The sequence below is a fragment of the Euprymna scolopes genome, chromosome 10 (genome assembly GCF_053919585.1).
Source record: "Euprymna scolopes isolate OS-2025 chromosome 10, ASM5391958v1, whole genome shotgun sequence".
NCBI lineage: Eukaryota > Metazoa > Mollusca > Cephalopoda > Sepiida > Sepiolidae > Euprymna > Euprymna scolopes.
This window is the reverse complement of record NC_136491.1, coordinates 81,264,126-81,282,574: the sequence shown is the minus strand read 5'-3', so window position 1 is coordinate 81,282,574 and position 18,449 is coordinate 81,264,126.

Here is an 18,449-nt window from a genome sequence, read left to right as displayed (position 1 = left end):
AAAATATATCCAGTTTGGTAGAAAAGTAACTTATCTTGCCTTTGATAACATTTATTTGTTATATATTTGTTTTTTGACAACTTTTTCGAATCTATGTGTACAGTAATACAAACCCCACCGACCACTCTAATTTGTTTGGGGGGGGGGGTGATGTTGGGGCGCGCGCGCGGCCCAACATCACATCCCCCCCAATGTACAAAGTAAAATCTTCGGAAAATGTTAAATGGTGTTCTAATTGGTAAATGTCGGTGTGTTACTTACGGAAAATTTGAAAATTCGATGTTCCAGGTAAAAAAACAAAAACAAAAAAAAAACAGATAAATTAACGCCCCCACTACTCCAACTTGGTGTGCTTTCCTTTTCTTATTTTATTTCTTTTTCAGCTAATTTTAAATTCCCCCCCCCCAAAAAAAAAAGCGCTATAATGTATTTTTGAAAATTAGAAAATTCTATGTCCTGAAAAAAAAATCCCCTCACCCCAACGTAGTTTGCTTGGTGAAGCCGTCGTTTATGCTACAGCGTGCATGCGCGTAGCATAAACGGAAGCTGCAAAATGGTGGAAAAACGTTCGTGGGATCAGGGGTAAATACCATGCAAACGGTAAATTTGCCCCAAGTTTGACTATCAGATTCGTTGTCAGCGACCTCAATTACCTATACAAAAACAAATTAGAGTGGTCGGTGTTCTGTAGTAGCGTATCTGGATATTTACCTTTTTTTTTCTTGCTTAAAAATAGCATTAATACAGTAAGTTAGGTAAACTGACTTTTTCGTTTAAAAATGGAATTATTTCCCTTTCGTTATTAACTTTTTTTTAAAATTTATTTTTTTAATAAATATTTTGTGTTTTATATACATAAGGTACATTTGTTGAATGTTACTGTTTTGATTATATTCGTTTGGTGGGGCAATTAAAAAATTAAGAAAGATTAAAATGAAGCGAAATTTAAGTTTCCGTTCCATTTTTACAACAACCGTAAAACAGTGCATACTCAGCAAGTTTTATCATAATTTATAAGCATATTGAAACACTAAACCAACATTTTATTTATTTTTTTGCATAATTAATGATGGAAGTATTTTTCTGTTTATTTTCTTTACATCTGTTAAAAAAAAATAATTTGTACATTCTCTTGAAAAAAAGAATCAAACTTTTCTCTACTTTCACATGTGTTCCATTTTAACAAACTGAGCCACAGCAACGCGTGGCCGGGTACAGCTAGTATATATATATATATATATATATATATATATATATATATATATATATAAATAAATGTAACTTTTGGTTCGTTCGCAATTAATTGTCTAAAAAACCACTGGACGGATGGCTTCCACGTTTTGGTATAATATGTTTACTATATCCATGTGTGTTTTTATATATTTCTTTTTAATTATAACATTATACTTAATTTTTCTATGATAAATAGGTGGTTTTCTTTGTACCGATAGGCCATTTTTTATTTAGGGACAATTATTTATTACCGCTTCCTGTCATGTTACCAGTGTGTCCAATTTAGCGGTTTTCCTGCTAGATCTGGAGATTTCGTTTGCAATCTAGCGGGGAATTCACCCACCCAATTTTAGATTAAAAATAAAGAAAAGCGCTTGAAAATACTTTAAAACATAAAATAAACTCATTCATGTAAGTAAAAGAAAGTAGCATTTATTTATTGCCTTTGGTAACAATTATTTATTGATTATTTGTTTTGTTTTTCACCTTTTTTCGGCTAACCATTCTTAAATCTCGCTATAAAATCGATGTTTCAAATTACATTTTAGGTGGGGAGGGCATTCCAACCTCCAAAGTTTAGTTTAAAATACGATCAAAGTAATCCCGCTTAATTTAGAAGTATTTAGTCGAAAACTAAAAAGCAAGAAACAACAGCAAAAAAGAAATATGTAAGCCTTCTGGGGAGCTAACCGCTTCAATATAATTCCAGAAACATATAGTGAGAAAACACGGAACATTTTATATATTGAATATACTATATTTATATTTTTTTTATTGTAAAAGTTAAAATATGGAGGTTTTTTTTTGGTGTGGGGGGGGGGTGAATTAGTGATTTTTGAAAATTTCAGATGATAAAAGTTAAAAATCTAGCGATTTTCAGGATATTTCTTTCTCCTGATCTCGCGGGTTTTTTTAAATCTCAGAAAAGGATATTTTTGTCTCACAGGCTTAATGTAAACATAAAGTGTTTACAATATCGGTAAATTTTCAATGGGTTTGATCACATGACTATTGATAATGTAACCATGTGATTGAAATGTGATTTAAATTAACCACACGTGGTCGCTTTGCTATCAAATATTCATCGAAAAATGGTAGGGACAGACAATGAATGCCGACGCTGACCCTTCCCTTTACTTAAAATTTCACTAAAAATCAGGAAATTAACCAATTTTAATGAAAAATTCAGTATTTATCATATAATGATCGCTGAATATAATGAACTAATTATTTTTACTTAACTCTTCGTGAACATGTTTTATTTTGTTTAAACAAAAATACCTTTACTAAAGTTATGGTGTTCAGTAGTAAATAAAAAAACGCAAGAATTTATTTTTGTTTTTTTTTATATAAATAAAGCATCGTAATTTGTAACAATAAAACATTATTTTTACAGGAACATTACGAAAAAAGCCCCTAAAGTCCGTATTAATGTATTCGATATAACTCGAAGAAAAATAAATTTCTCACATACTATCAGGAAATTAAAGATTCAATTAGATTCCTATTTCAGTCACCTAAATTATTTAGGGTGAAATGAGTTTAGGAATTTATAGCCAAACCTAAATATTTTATTTTTTTTTGCTTAAAAAATAGCATTAATACAGTATGTTATGTTAAAATTTGCATAGAATTCTCTGCTTTACGGTTGTTGTAAAAATGGAACGGAAATTTGTATTTCGTTCCCTTTTAAATTCGGTACATTTTTACATTACGTCCAACTCATCGTTCATATTCAACACGTCAACTTTTATAGCTTTTCGGGTATGCTGGCAAGGTTAGGGGTGTCTATTCCGAAAGCCGTTCTAACATGAGTAGATTGGTAGGTGTGTCAGAAATTTCGTGAAAAATAGTGAATAATTCCACTCCATTTTTCCAAGCTTATAACTCCTCGAAAAATGTAACTCAAGCCCTAATTGTTTTTTTCAATTAAAGGAACAAGGACCAAGGTTTCATTAAAAAAAACAAAAAACAAAAAAACAAACAACATGTTTAAAAAAAAGGTTTTAAACTTCGGACTTTACAGGTAAATTTCTAAAAACACTACTTTTTTGTTTTAAATTTGAATATATTATTTATTGACCTTTTCTCTTCAATTTGTGATATATAACACTTTGGTGAGTAAGTTAATTTTTTACTTTTTAATAGACATTTCAAAATGGGAGGCGTGAATTATTCGACCCCCTGTCTTTCCAAGCTTATAACTACCCGAAAAATGTAATTCATGCCCTATTTTTTTTTTCAATTAAAGGAGCAAGGATCAAGGTTTCATTAAAGAAAAACAAAAGAAAAAACAAAACGTGGTTTAAAATAACAACTTCGAACTTTACAGGTAAATTTCTAAAACACACTACCTTTTTGTTTTAAATTTGAATATATTATTTATTGACCTTTTCTCTTCAATTTGTGATATATAAAACTTTGGTGTGTAAATTAATTATTTACTTTTTACTAGACACTTGAAAATTGGGGGGGGGGCGTGAATTTTAAAAAAAAAAACGTTTGTCTAAAATATTATATACGGTTTATTGGAAAGAGCATAAAATTTCACATTGATCCTGAAAATATCGTAAAAATAGAATTAATAGAAAAATTTGGATATATTTTTAAAGTTTAAAAATTGAAAAATATTGAGTTCGTAACATTCATTACTGTTTTTTAAAAAATAAAAAAATATTTATATTACTTTTAAAACAACTTTAATAGTTTATTTTGGAAGTATAATCCATAAAGAAAATAAACAACCCACTTTTAAAAGAGAAATTACGAGTTTTTTTATATTTTATTCGTAGTTTCGTGATAGGGGTGTCAATAATTCCTACAAAAATTCTGATACATCTACTAGATTGGAGCGTTTATTCGTTGTAAACGTACCCGACAACCTGTAAATGTCGACATTTCCGATGTGAAAGCTAGACTTATGTAAAAAATAACAAAAGGATATACCAAACTGACTTTTTCGTTTAAAAATGGAATTATTTCCCTTTCGTTATTAACTTTTTTTTTTTTTTTTTAATATTTTGAGTTTTATATACATAAAGTACAATTGTTGAATGTTACTGTTTTGATTATATTCGTTTGGGGGCCACAATTAAAAATTAAGAAAGATTAAAACGGAGCGAAATTTAAGTTTTTGTTCCATTTTTACAACAACCGTAAAACAGCGCATACTCAGCAAGTTTTATCATAATTTATAAGCATGATGTTGAAACACTAAATCAGCATCTTATTTATTTACCTGCATAATTAATGATGGAAGTATTTTTCTATTTATTTTCTGAATAATTTGTACATTCTTATGAAAAAAAGAATCAAACTTTTCTCTACATTCACATAACTATTTACAGTGTTCATGTAAAGCATTCATCTGTTCTTTTTATAATAAAAATTCCGTTTTCAAAGAGAAACGTTTACTGCCAAATTTCTTTAAAAAAAAAGTGCAACTTTTCCTGAAAAAAAAACTTTCTCCTAACAATTTATGGTAGGTAAAAAATTAATCTTTTTTTTTTGGGGGGGGGGAAATAACTTTTATTGATTAAAAAATTGCAAAAAATAATAAAAGTAAATAAACGAATAAAATGCAATTTTTCTTGAGGAATGGGTTCCATTTTAACAAACTGACCCACAGCAATGCGTGGCCGGGTACAGCTAGTATATATATATATATATATATATATATATATATATATATATATATATATATATATATATAGTTAGTTATAAAATATATATGGCGATTAAGCTACACTGAATATTCCGCGTTTCATCCACTCTAGGATTCTTCAGGCTTATGAAGAATCCTAGAGTGGATGAAACGCGGAATACTCAGTGTAGCTTAATTGCCATATATATTTTATAACTAACTAACTAGCTCTACCTACGTATTGAGCACTTTTGAAGTAAATACTTAAAGTTTAGCCATAAATTTATATTTTCGTATATTAATTTTATGTGAGTAAATGAAGTAGTTATATATATATATATATATATATATATATATATATATATATATATAAATGTCATTATGATTAAATCTGTGTTATAAGAAGTGTTATAAATGTCTTCTCCTCAGAGTTGTCATCATCATCGTTATTCGTGTATTTTGAGCCGCCGTTATACATGTCTCCGATATGAACCCGTGATCTCTTTCAATATGTACCCCTATACCACTATCAGCCGGTCACTGAGGTGTGACCGACAGACGTGTTATAGTAAATGTCTTAAAGCGGTCTCGGGAAGACATGAAGATGGGCCAGTCATCAGGGTCTGAATAGCAAGAAGAAAATCATACCTGAGATGTTGGATCTGGGTGTGGCTCCTTTCTTTTCTCAAGATGATCTCTTCACGCTGGTGGCGTTCTGGTGGGAATCTTCATCTCTTTGTCCTCAGGGCCGCCTTTCGACTTAAGACATTTATGAAGGCATTCATGGCAGACACAAGAAAAATGACATGCGACACAATTGTAATATACATAAGGTATGACTGACTATTTTATTTTACATTAGAAATACAATATATATTACAAAAAACAATTTACAATTCATTTTTACGATTAAAAATGGATAATAGGCTTTTCGAAGCTAACTAAACTACCCTAACTAGTGTTGAGGGAGGGGGTGCCCCCCCCTCATTTACGGAGAGACAAAATATGCGTCCTCACATCATGGTGGTCGTGCAGGAAAAAGAGACAGAAAGATAGCAAGGGAATTATGGGAAGGGGTTTCTTTGTATCTCTACGCTCATGGACAATTTACCACCCGTCCATGCTGCAGAGTGTGTTAGAAACAGTGGCACAAGGAAATAGTGCCACACCCCTACACAACAATTAAAGTTAATGTCTTATACAATCTTACATCACAAGTGCATTTTAAAAGTGTTATAAACACACGAGTAGACAGGTCCGGCAAACAAAAAGCAAACGTAGGTTCTTTTATATGCCAAGCGGTGCGTTCGAAATCAATGTTTTCGTATAGCGAACAATTGAAACATGATACTTGATTGTTTTGCACTATGTATTTTTCTAATTCTTTTTTTACATAATTTATACAGTCTTTTATACAAATCAGTCCTACAATAATAATAATAATAATAATAATAATAATAATAATAATAATAATAATAAAAATAATAATAATAATAATAATAATAATAATAATAAAAATAATAATAATAATAATAATAATAATTATTATTATTATTATTATTATTATTATTATTGCATTTGCAACTTAAATTCAAGCTATTATATTAAATTCAAGCTATTATATTAAACATTTTTTTAAAAATAAAATCAACAGTAGGTTCTCTACAATGCAATGTACACTACAATGTATTGTTGACTATTTCACTGCAGGAAGGCATGTAAAGCATCCTCCTGGTGCACCGCGGTGAGTCCCCAACTAGAGCAGGCAATCTATGGAATTGATTGAAAATGGGTGATTTCACCAATTTCGAAAGAAAATAAAATATGACAAAAAACAAAACAAAAAAAAACAACAAAAAAAAAAACCAAAAAAAAAAAAACCCAAAAAACTTTTTTGATCATCACTCAGTCTCCGACAACTTTGGATCTCCTTACTAGTATTAAATATGCAAACAACGTAGGTTACCTGTGCATACAGAATTGTAAAATAAATGACTCAGAAAAATTGTTTCCTAGATATGATCGGAATTCATATTGATGATATTTTCATTAATAAGAAACAAACGCAATGAGAATCTTTATCGCTAATTACTTTTATATAAGTAGATATTTTTCACGCAATTATATTTTGCCGTTTTATTCAACGCAATGTCCATATTAGGTTTTTATTCCATCTCTTTATTAAGAAAAACTATTTTGTTTTTATTTACGTCTATTCGCTATTAAATATACTGCATAATTACGTTGACTCACAGGTTCCACGTTTACATTAATTATACAAAATGTGCAGATAAAAATATCAATGCAATTCTTCTTATATATAAACTCAGATATGATATTCAATGGATTGGATTAGGATTCTGCTTTATATGCCCATAAGTTGTTGATCGTATATGCTTCCAAAGAGTTCAATTATTTTTGAATTCTTCGATTTCTACGTTTCATCTGCTGAGCTAAACATTTCCATGGCGATAAAAAGAACGATCTATAAACAGGAATAGAACTGGAATTCCTTATCTGGTTTGCTCCAGCTCGCCCGGCAAATTCACTTGGCTATTCACAAAAACATTAGTTCAAAGATATCAAAGCATAAACATTGTAACAAGGGTTGGCGCGAGTATGCATATAACGAAATGGGTAATTATGCAACTCATAGAATTTCACGAACGTATATTATTATTATTATTATTATTATTATTATTATTATTATTATTATTTATTTATTTATTTATTTATTTATTAGGAGTAGTAACACAAGCTATCATCAAAGATCGCTTTTTGAGAATAACTTATCGAGTTTTAGTTCGTTGGTAACATTTGGATTTATGACTAACGAATATATAAGACACTGACTCCCAAACGAAGACGTAATGCCTGGGAGAATATGGCACCAGAACAGGTATAAAATTATCCCTAAATATGTAGGCAAAACTTGTAAAGATGATCCTAGGACAATAGAAAAGATACTACACAAACCTCAAATAAGGATTTACTGTTTTAGAGGATGGTGTCATGGCAAAATAACATATGTGAGACTACCACCCCAAATGAGGAGATAACGCATGGGAGAGTGGTATTATTTCAACAGATCAGCTACTAAACTACTCCATCCACCCCAAAAGAATAGAAAAGTTAATCTCTGGGAAGATATTATCATGACCAAAGAACAGAAACTACACACTCATCCATGACAAACAACTTCACTGGAGTTTTAGTGACAATAAATCTCTTCAGATTTACAGTACTCTCCATTTCTTTCGATAAGATTTGCAAACTATTTTGCATTATCTCAACATCCTCTTACCATTGGTTTCTCCTTGGCAACGACTATTGGTCTTCACTGGAATTTAGGTGGCAATTAGTCTTCCCAAGGTCCCAGTCTTCTTTGCACTCAACCAGGGGAGGTTTTACTGATACTTTCTCTCCTCGGACTTTCCATCCTCTTTAACTCTTTTCATTATTTGGTGCGATGCCAGTTTCTGGTGACACAAAAAAGGGAGTTCGGTACCTTATAATTGTACACTTTCAGTTTTCATGATTCCATGTGATGTTCTGTTGCGTGTTCATCTGTAACCGTTTATATGTGTCCAGTTTGTGTCTAGTTCTTGTGTGTTAGTCCTCACATTCAAGGGCTTTCCTTAATGTTTCTGCAGTTTTCATTATTGTTATCCGTTGTATCTTCTCAGCCCTACCTCTGATTCCAATATCTTTCATTCTTTTTTCCATGTTTTTTCGTTATTGTTTCTAGCGCTCCTACCATAAATGGTGTTATCTTGACTTTCTTCGTTATCCAGATCTATTTTGCTTTATGGCCATTTTCGTGAATTTGCTCCGCTTCTCAGTCTCCTTGACCTTCACTTTGTGGTCTGCTAGAATGGTACAATCTACAATATAGCAGAACTTTTCCTTCTTGTTAACAATTATGATATCCGGTCTCCTTGCTTGGATGGGGTTATCCGCTTTTATATCCATGTCCCATAGGAGCTTGTGACTTTCATTTTCTCGTACTGTTGCCGGTTTGTGCTTGTACCATTTGTCTGGGTGCTGAAGATGCAATCCTTTGCGTAATTGCCAGTGTACTGCATTACCCACTTTATCGCGTCTATTTTTTACATTTTTTGGGCTAGTTTCCTGCATTCACTTATTATTTTGTTTCGTCTCTTTATCCGCAGAGTCTGCATTTGATGATTCCTTTTGTTGTCGGTACTTGCTTTGATATGGTTGGTTCTAATTGCGTTATCTTGTGCGGCTGTTATTAGGGATTCAGTTTCCATATTTTGGCTTTATTTTTGTAACGATTTTAAAGTGTTGAATTTTTTGCAATCCTTGTGAATCGTCCGTGTAGCTTTTTCTCTTCCCATTTTTCTTTCCTCGTCTTTTTTTCTGTTTTGTTTGTTTCTTCCGTATCTCTTGCTGCAGTAATTATTCTTTCGTTGTTTTGCACTATGCATTTTTAAAATTCTTTTTTTACGTAATTTATACAGTCTTCTATACAAATCAACCCTATTATTATAATTATTATATTTATTATTATCATTATTATTTTTATTATTATTATTGTTATTATTGTTATTATTGTTATTATTAGTTATATGATTATTGTTGTTGTTGTTGTTGTTATTAATATTGGGTTAATTTCTATGAATTGTAGAGATGAGGATTGATAATTTGGATTATTTCGATTATTTAGCATAAAGTTTCTGTTAAATATTCTACGTGGATTCCATAGTTCGACAGAAAGATCGTCGAGTTCGATAAGATACATCCTGAGGAGATCGTCTGAAACGGTGTGTTAATAATTGGTCTTGTAATTATTAGAATTTCGATTAGTACTACGATTATTATCATTATAGGCTCACATGAAGCTTTCACACAAGTCAACAAACGATCTGATTGGAAACCTGTATTGTTCTCTGGCGGCTGAGTGACAACAAGTCTCCCCAGACGTCCAGTTCTCTCCACCTCCTTCGATAGCATTTGCAAATGAATTTGCATCATCGCAACAGCCTCTTACCATTGATTTCTCGCCGGCAGTGGCCATTGGTTTATACTGGAATTTGGGTGGCACTAAGCCTCCCCAAAGTCCCAGTTCTCTTTGTACTTGTCCAACCGAGGTCTGGCTGGCGCTCTCTCCTCGGTCTTTCAGTCCTGCTTGACCGTTCTCAGATCTTTGGTGTCACTTTTTCATTGTGAGGGCGGTGGTGAAACTATGGGGGGGGTGCTTGATGGGGGCGTAGAACTTGTAGATATGCAGGTTCTTCATTCCCTGTAACGCTTATTCGTTATATTGTCTCCTTGTATTATTCTCCGCATTCAAGGGTTTTCCTTAATATTTTCTAGTTCTTTTTTGTGTCATTCACACAGTCTTCTATACAAACCAGTTCCCTCCCGCGGTCTTTCCATTTTCACAAAGAGTGGGTCAACATCGTCGTTAGGGTGTAGTGCCATGTGCATGCTCATGAGTTTCCTGATATTCTGATTGAGCTGTTTCAGGTCTTCTTTAATCTACCATAGAAACGGTCCAGAATATATTTATAGTGATGCTGCCTATGTATTTCTATTTTATCAGGTTTCTCCAATATAATTTAGTTTTCAGGAGTTTTCTTGTTCTCCTGAGGTATTCCTTTCCAATTCTCTCTTTTATTTATATTGCTTAGATATCAGAACTCCCAAGTATTTATAGGCGTTTTGTAGCTCTAGTGCTTTCATCCCCGTTTGATTGGGTAGTACCATGCCTTCTGTCGTCATTATTTTTCCTCTAGTGTAGTGCACACGTTTTCATATCAAACTCCATTTGGTTATCCTGACTGATAATCCTGGTAGTATTTATTAGTGTCTCTAGTTCCTTTTCGGTACTTGCAAAAAGTTTCATATCGTCCATGTACATCAGGTGGTTCCATTTTCCCTCTGTATTAGAGAAATTGTTTCCGGCTCGGGGGTAATTATTAATATCTTTATTGGCTCACAACGAGCTTTCACACAGGTCATAAAGGATTTCTCCTTGAAAGCAGCCCGTGGTGTTCCCTGGAACCTGGGTGGCAACAAGTCTCCCCAGTTTTCCATTATTCTCTACCTATTCTGATAACATTAGCAAATGAATTTGCATTATCGTAACAGCCGCTTACCATTGATTTGTCGCTAGCAGCGGTCATTAGTCTTCACTGAAATTTGAGTGGCAATAAGCCTCCCCAAGGTCCCAGTTCCCTTTGCACTTGCTCAGCAGAGGTCGGGTAAGTGCTCTCTCCTCGGTGTTTCCATCCTCTTTGGCACTTTCGCGGTTATTTAGCATCATTTTATTTTTTAGGGGGGTGCGATGATTAGGCAATGGGAGGGGATAGGATGCATATATAGACCTTATATATATATATATATATATATATATATATATATATATATATATATATATATATACAGTGATGATCATATTTATTGGCACGGTAAAATAAAAGTTAAATTTTGTCTAATAAATTCTAAAAAAGGGATTAAATTAAAGAAAATAACAAAGTATATTATGTATTTTTAACTGGCTTTTCCGATGCAGCAATCGGATTTTAGAAAAAATAAATAACAAAGGAACAACAAACATAATTGCAAAACACCCTTGTTCAAAATTATTGGTACGATTTATTTAATAATCAATTGTATAGCCTTTGGCCTTGATTACCTTCCTCAGTCGCTTTTCATAGTTTACAACCAAGTTGTTGCACTCTTCAGTAGTAATTTTAGCCCACTCTTCCTGACAATAATCCTCCAATTGAATAAGATTCTTAGGCTTCCTTTGCATTACCCTAAATTTTAATGTTCTCCATAAATTTTCAATTGGATTAAGGTCTGGGCTTTGTGATGGCCACTCCAAAACATTAATATGATTGTCCTCAAGCCATTTCTTAGTCAGTTTAGCCGAATGCTTTGGGTCATTATCTTGCATGAACCACCAACGACGACCAAGTGAGAGCTCTTTAGCAGAGTCTTTCAGGTTTTCATCCAATATTTTAACATAATCTTCCTTTTTTATGCTACCTGTGACCTTAACAAGTCGCCCTGGTCCAGAGGCAGCAAAGGATCCCCAAAACATCAAACTGCCTCCACCGTGCTTCACTGTGGGTATGGTGTTCTTAGGCAGGAAAGCTTCGCCAGATTTTCTGTAAATATAAGACACTTTATTATGGCCAAATAACTCTATTTTCGTTTCGTCAGTCCATAGAACACGTTTCCAGAATGCAACATCTTTATCAATATGACGTTTTGCAAAGGCTAGCCTTGCTTTCAGGTGCATAGGCTTCAATAAGGGAGTCTTTCTCGGACGACATGCTTTTAAACCAGCTCTCTTCAAAACTCTACCAACTGTATGTCGAGATACATTCACTCCAGAGGTGCTCTGTTCATCAACAATCTCCCCAACAGAGATCCTTGGGTTTTGTTTTACTTGTCGAACAATTTTCCGTTCATCTCTTGGGGAAAGAATCCTTTTTCTCCCTCTACCCTCCAAACTCATAACGTGGCCTTGCGATTTGAACTTGTTTATTATGGCTCTAACAGTGGATTTGGGAAGGTTTAGCTTCTTTGAAATCTTATCATAGCCCTCCCCATTGGTATGGCATGCTACAACAAGCTCCCTGACGTCTTCGCTGTGTTCCTTAGTTTTAACCATGGCGATTGAAAATTATAATTTAGTCACTTATAATAGTTTAAATAAATCGCTATCTAAAAATTATCTGAAAAAAATTATTCACTGAATTAGCGTTAAACAAGCATAATATGGCTATAAAAAAAGTTCAGAAAGCACGTAAACCGGAAATTGATTGATATTATACTGATACTAAAAGAAAAACAAAGCCGTGCCAATAATTTTGAACAAGGGTTTTTTGCAATTATGTTTGTTGTTCCTTTGTTATTTATTTTTTCTAAAATCCGATTGCTGCATCGGAAAGGCCAGTTAAAAATACATAATATACTTTGTTATTTTCTTTAATTTAATCCCTTTTTTTAGAATTTATTAGACAAAATTTAACTTTTATTTTACCGTGCCAATAAATATGATCATCACTGTATATATATATATATATATATATATATATATATATATATATATATATATATATATATACATATATATATATATATATATATATATATATCCATCTTCAATGTTATTGGCTTCACGTACAGCTTCTTCGTGTTGTTCTCTGCAGCAGCTCGTCTGCCCCACGCACATGCCTCCTGTGTGTTAGTCTCCGCATTCAAGGGGGTTCCTTAATATTTCATCTCTTTTCATTATTATTATTCGTTGTATTTTTCCAGCTGTTTCTCTTATTATAATTTCTCCCATTCTTTTTTTTCAAAGTTTTTCTGAATTGTTCCTAGTGCTTCTACTATTTTAGGTACTATCTTGATTTTTTTTTATTATCTGTGTATTTGCTCCGTTTCTCTTTTTCTTTGATATTTATTCTGTGGTCAGTTGGAACAGTGCAGTCTACGAATTTGCAAGACTTTCCTTTCTTGTTAATTATTAAGACGTCCGGTCTTTTTGCTTGGATGGGTTGATCCGTTTTTATGTTCATGCCAAACATAATTTTGTGATTCTCATTTTCATTTACTGTTGTTGGCTTATGCTTGTACCATGTGTCTGTGTGTTCAAGATGCACTTATTAGGACAATTCCCAATGTATTGACCTTATCTCTCTCTCTCTCGCTCTCTCTCTCTCTATATATATATACATATATATAAAAGTGAGAATGGATGTATGTGGTGGATAATTCTACACCTATATACTCAACGAATTTTTATCTTGAAATTTGGTATATTGGATATTCAGACATGTGGAAAACTTTTTATTCAGTTTTCATTTAGGAAGAAGTTGCTAGAGGAAAAATGAAAAATTGATACGTGGGGGAGGTAATCGAATTTTAATCAGTTTGCTTTTTACAAATGCGAATGCGTTAATTGTCCACATGACAGATTACTTATGTTAAGAACGGATAGGTTGAAAATCACTTTGTAAAGTCGTGTAAAGCTGGCTTAATGGTTATCGTACTTAACTCACTGTCTTTAGGTTTTAGTTTTGATCTCAGATCGAGTTCTGTTTTTACTGACAAGAAGTGAACTGTTTAGAAAACAGTACTCCTATGCATATGTCTCAGTTTCTGCATGAATTAACATATAATAATGCATATTTTTCGACCGGAAAACGCCGAGCGGCCTGCTAGTATATATATATACACATATATATATATATATATATATATATATATATATATATATATATATATATGAAGCTGAATGTATGTGTGTGTGTCTGGTCACGAATAGGCTCCTATATGGTTGACTATTTTTAAAAAAACTGATTACATATAATGATAGAAGATATATTGAGACACAGGAAGTGGCATGTGTGATCTGGCAGAACGGTGGTTCATTAAAATTCTGGGGTCTGCGTTCGCGCCTGGTCCACAAAGTATGGAAATAAAAAATATAAAAAAAACGTTTACAAGTGTTTTTGATAAAGATGTACATAAGAATACTTTGATAAGTATATTTTATACGGATGGTATAATAAAATTGTGGGGTCTGCGTTCGCGTCTGACCTCCATGGAATGGAAATAGTCGCACAGTTTAATAAAGACTTTTCATATCTATCGGCGTAAGTATACTTTGATAATTATGTTTCAGTTTTAAAGAAATATAGTATAATAAAATTATGGGGTGTTCCTTCGCGCCTGACTTCCATAGAATGGAAATATGTCACAAAGTTTAACAAGGTTTTTTTTAATATAGATCCACAGAATATTGTGATAAGTGTTTCAGTGTGAACAGGTATGGTATAATAAATTATGGGGTTTATCTATTTTATTTTTACTTTCATCATATTTTGCTTTGGTTTTGATACCCCCAAATTCGAAGCTATCTCTTTACAACCCTTCCTTTTCATAACCTTTCATAAATCAGAGTCCATTTTCTGTAGGCTGTTTTTGAACCCAGTCAACGACGGGTACTTTTGCTAGTATATATATATATATATATATATTTGCTTATACTTTTAGATGGAATTAAGAACTCAAAAGAAAACATTAAATGTGAACTCGTAAAATTTAAATAGTAAACTCTCTGTTAAATATAGAGAACTTAATATTTAATAATATTTTCGTGGTACAAAATTTTAATATGGTTAAATAAAGGTCGTATTGATATTATAAATTGATTGAATAAAAAAAGAAAAAAACCCTGAAAAGGCAACCTTTCCGGTGAGGAACAAACTGACTTATGATTATGTGAAAAATATGAGGATATAAAGCTTATAGCAAGGGAAAGAAAAATATAGTAAAAAAATAGAAGCCACAAAGTCCGATTTTTGTTAAAATTCTGTAACGATTACTTATAATATGATCAGAACATTCGATGGTAAATAACTTGCAAAGAGGAGTTTGTTGCGATATGTTGGTTTCCCAGAATGTGTGTAATCTTTCCGACGTCCCCTCTCTGTATTATTTATGTTACCAAGGTAGGCGAAAATAAAGAGACCACCTAGCATACACTTTTTTAGATTTGAGAAGTGTTGAAAATTTTTTTATTAATAGTAGATTAAACGATATGATCGCATATGTATCGTTTACAGGTTAATTCCTAACAGATTGATTACTTTTATTGTACCTTTAAATCTATTTTGACTGCGAAATTATTAAAACTGTGAAAATACACACATATTAATTAATAATAAAATAAAAAATATCTTAGTCAAATAGACACATATTAATGAACAATTATGCACTAATAGACAAACATAAACAGTAATTTTTGGAAATTTTTTTTGAAAAATTTCTTGGTATTCATTCAAGCATCATCTAATAAAGTTTTAATTTGTTGTTATAAAATATATTTCCAACAGTTTTACTGCGAATTACATGTACAAGTTTGTTTTTGAGAATACGAGGTGCCTTCAATATATTTCCTGACTTTTTCGTATAAACCCCTAGTCCCCTTTCTAAGTAATCTCCTCCAGCTGTAATGCACTTGGTGTCTCGTTTCAACAACTTCTGGAAGGCCCCATAGAAGTTCTCTTGTGTCAGCGTGTCAATTAACTTCGTCACACTTCTTTAATCTCCTCAGTTATCTCATAACGATAACCTCTAAGGTTTTCCTTGTGCTTATAGAATGCCCAAAAGTCTAAGAGAGCAAGGTATAGACTACCGGGAGGGTAGGGTCTTGATGCCCATCTTGGTCAAATAGTCTTATCTTCTCCAAGTACCCTTGGAACAAACTTCGCACAAATCTTTTGCATCTTCAATTCCCAGCGAATAATTATGTGTACACCCCACAATGATATCAAACTGTGCACTGTATATATCTCTATAGACACATGACGGTCGTTACCGATTAACTTCTTTATTTGACCAATCAACTCTGGTGTTCTCACTTCCTTACTTCCCGTATAGCTCTCATCATTTCTCACAGACTCCTTGTCTTACTTAACTCTCTTATGTACGTAAAAACTAATGCTCGTTCATGCAAGATTGGCGAAAAGTAGTCTGAATTATTCCATAGTTTTTCTTGCATTTTCCTTGCATTTTTTCAAGTTTAAAACAAAATTTATTGCATATCGTTCTTCCAAAGTGTCATCACGTCTAGCTTAAATTTTTGAATTTCACCAGCTGTGATAATCAGGATTTAGTAGGGTTTATTCTAATTCCTACTGTAGCTGTTCATTTGAACCTAAAATCAAAAAATTAATCAGTCATCTCATAAGACGTATAGAAATAACATACTGAATTTTGAAGAGTCTGCGACAATTTTAAATGTCTGTACAAAAATGTTTGGAAACTTATTGAAAGCACCTCATATATTACCGAATTTTGTTTTGCAGACACTCTTGTTGTGGATTTGTTATTTGTACTATGAATTGATCTGCATATTCTAATGTACACTAAGTGAAACAATACAACCCCTTCTACAAATTAAGTCACAGTCTTTTTTATCTGTAGCCTCATCACTGTCTGTAGCGTATCATGATCAAGTAATACATTTAATTTAATTAATGTTTAATTATGTCTTTTGTGATATTACCAGAAATTATAAGTGCTTATTCCTTGCTGTCTGATGACAAAGAGAGTATATTTTTTCTGATTCATGTAGGGATTAAATGATTAGAATTTTGTAATTCTTTTTAACTGGCTTAATGTATTCCTCACAAAAGTTAATTTTTAGAGAGACCGACAGGTCAATATTCTGTCAGTACTCACGACTTCCCGAATACTCACCAAAAATCCAACACCACTCATCTGTCAATATTGATAAAATCTATTTCATGTGAAACTCATATTCCTCGTGTAAAAGTCCTTGCATAAGCATGACCTGCCCTCACAAATTTACAACTAAAAATTTGGAAGTTTGCCTTTTCAAACACAACCTGAAATGTTGTGTCCAAGACTCAATCCAATCAGGTTGTCTTTTGTAGAAATCAATTTTTCCATCATTTAAAATTATTGCTTTGTTAAAAAAATAGGTGTGAGCATTTTTCTTGGATGTGTTATTATTCAGCAACATGATATCAATTAAAAAAAGATTGACGTGTCAGCACGATCGGGAAAATATCTCTCATAAGCTTCAATTGTTCATGAAAAAAAACAAACTAAAAGAACGTATTGTTAATTGTTATTTGGATGCAATTCTTTGAATGTTGACTTTGAAGACTTACATAATTTAGCATTTAAGGCTGAATCTTTGTTGTATATACTTTATGTAAATCTGATCAAGCTACACATCCCTCTATAGTGGGAAAAAGATATCTGGGATCTAAAATGTAAAAACCAAAATATACACTTCATTTTGTTCAGTAATATATTGTGAATATTTTAAAACAAATAAACAGAATAGAAAAAATAAGTTCCAAAAATAAAATGATATATATATATATATATATATATATATATGGGTTTGTATTACTGTACACATAGATTCGAAAAAGTTGTCAAAAAAACAAATATATAACAAATAAATGTTATCAAAGGCAAGATAAGTTACTTTTCTACCTAACTGGATATATTTTTTGTGTTTTTATTCAATGTAACATGTTTATTCAGCTCGAAAAACATGCAGTGTTTACCGATGTATTGGAAAATTCAAAATGGCGCACGACTCTCTCTCGGAGAGGGTAAGCTTGGGAAAAGGTATTATAAATAATAAACTAGACAAAATACTGTTAGAAATTCGCTCAATATATGTTACCGTGACATAAGTTGACATATATTCGGTTGTTTTTTAATAGTATTTTGTCTAGTTTATTATTTATAACACCTTTTCCCCACACTTACCGTGTTAAAGAGACAGTCGGGCGCCATCTTGAATTTTTCAATACATCGGTAAACACTATGTGTTTTTCGAGCTGAATAAACATGTTACATTGAATAAAAACACAAAAAATATATCCAGTTTGGTAGAAAAGTAACTTATCTTGCCTTTGATAACATTTATTTGTTATATATTTGTTTTTTGACAACTTTTTCGAATCTGTGTACAGTAATACAAACCCATATATATAGATAAATATATATATATATATATATATATATATATATATAT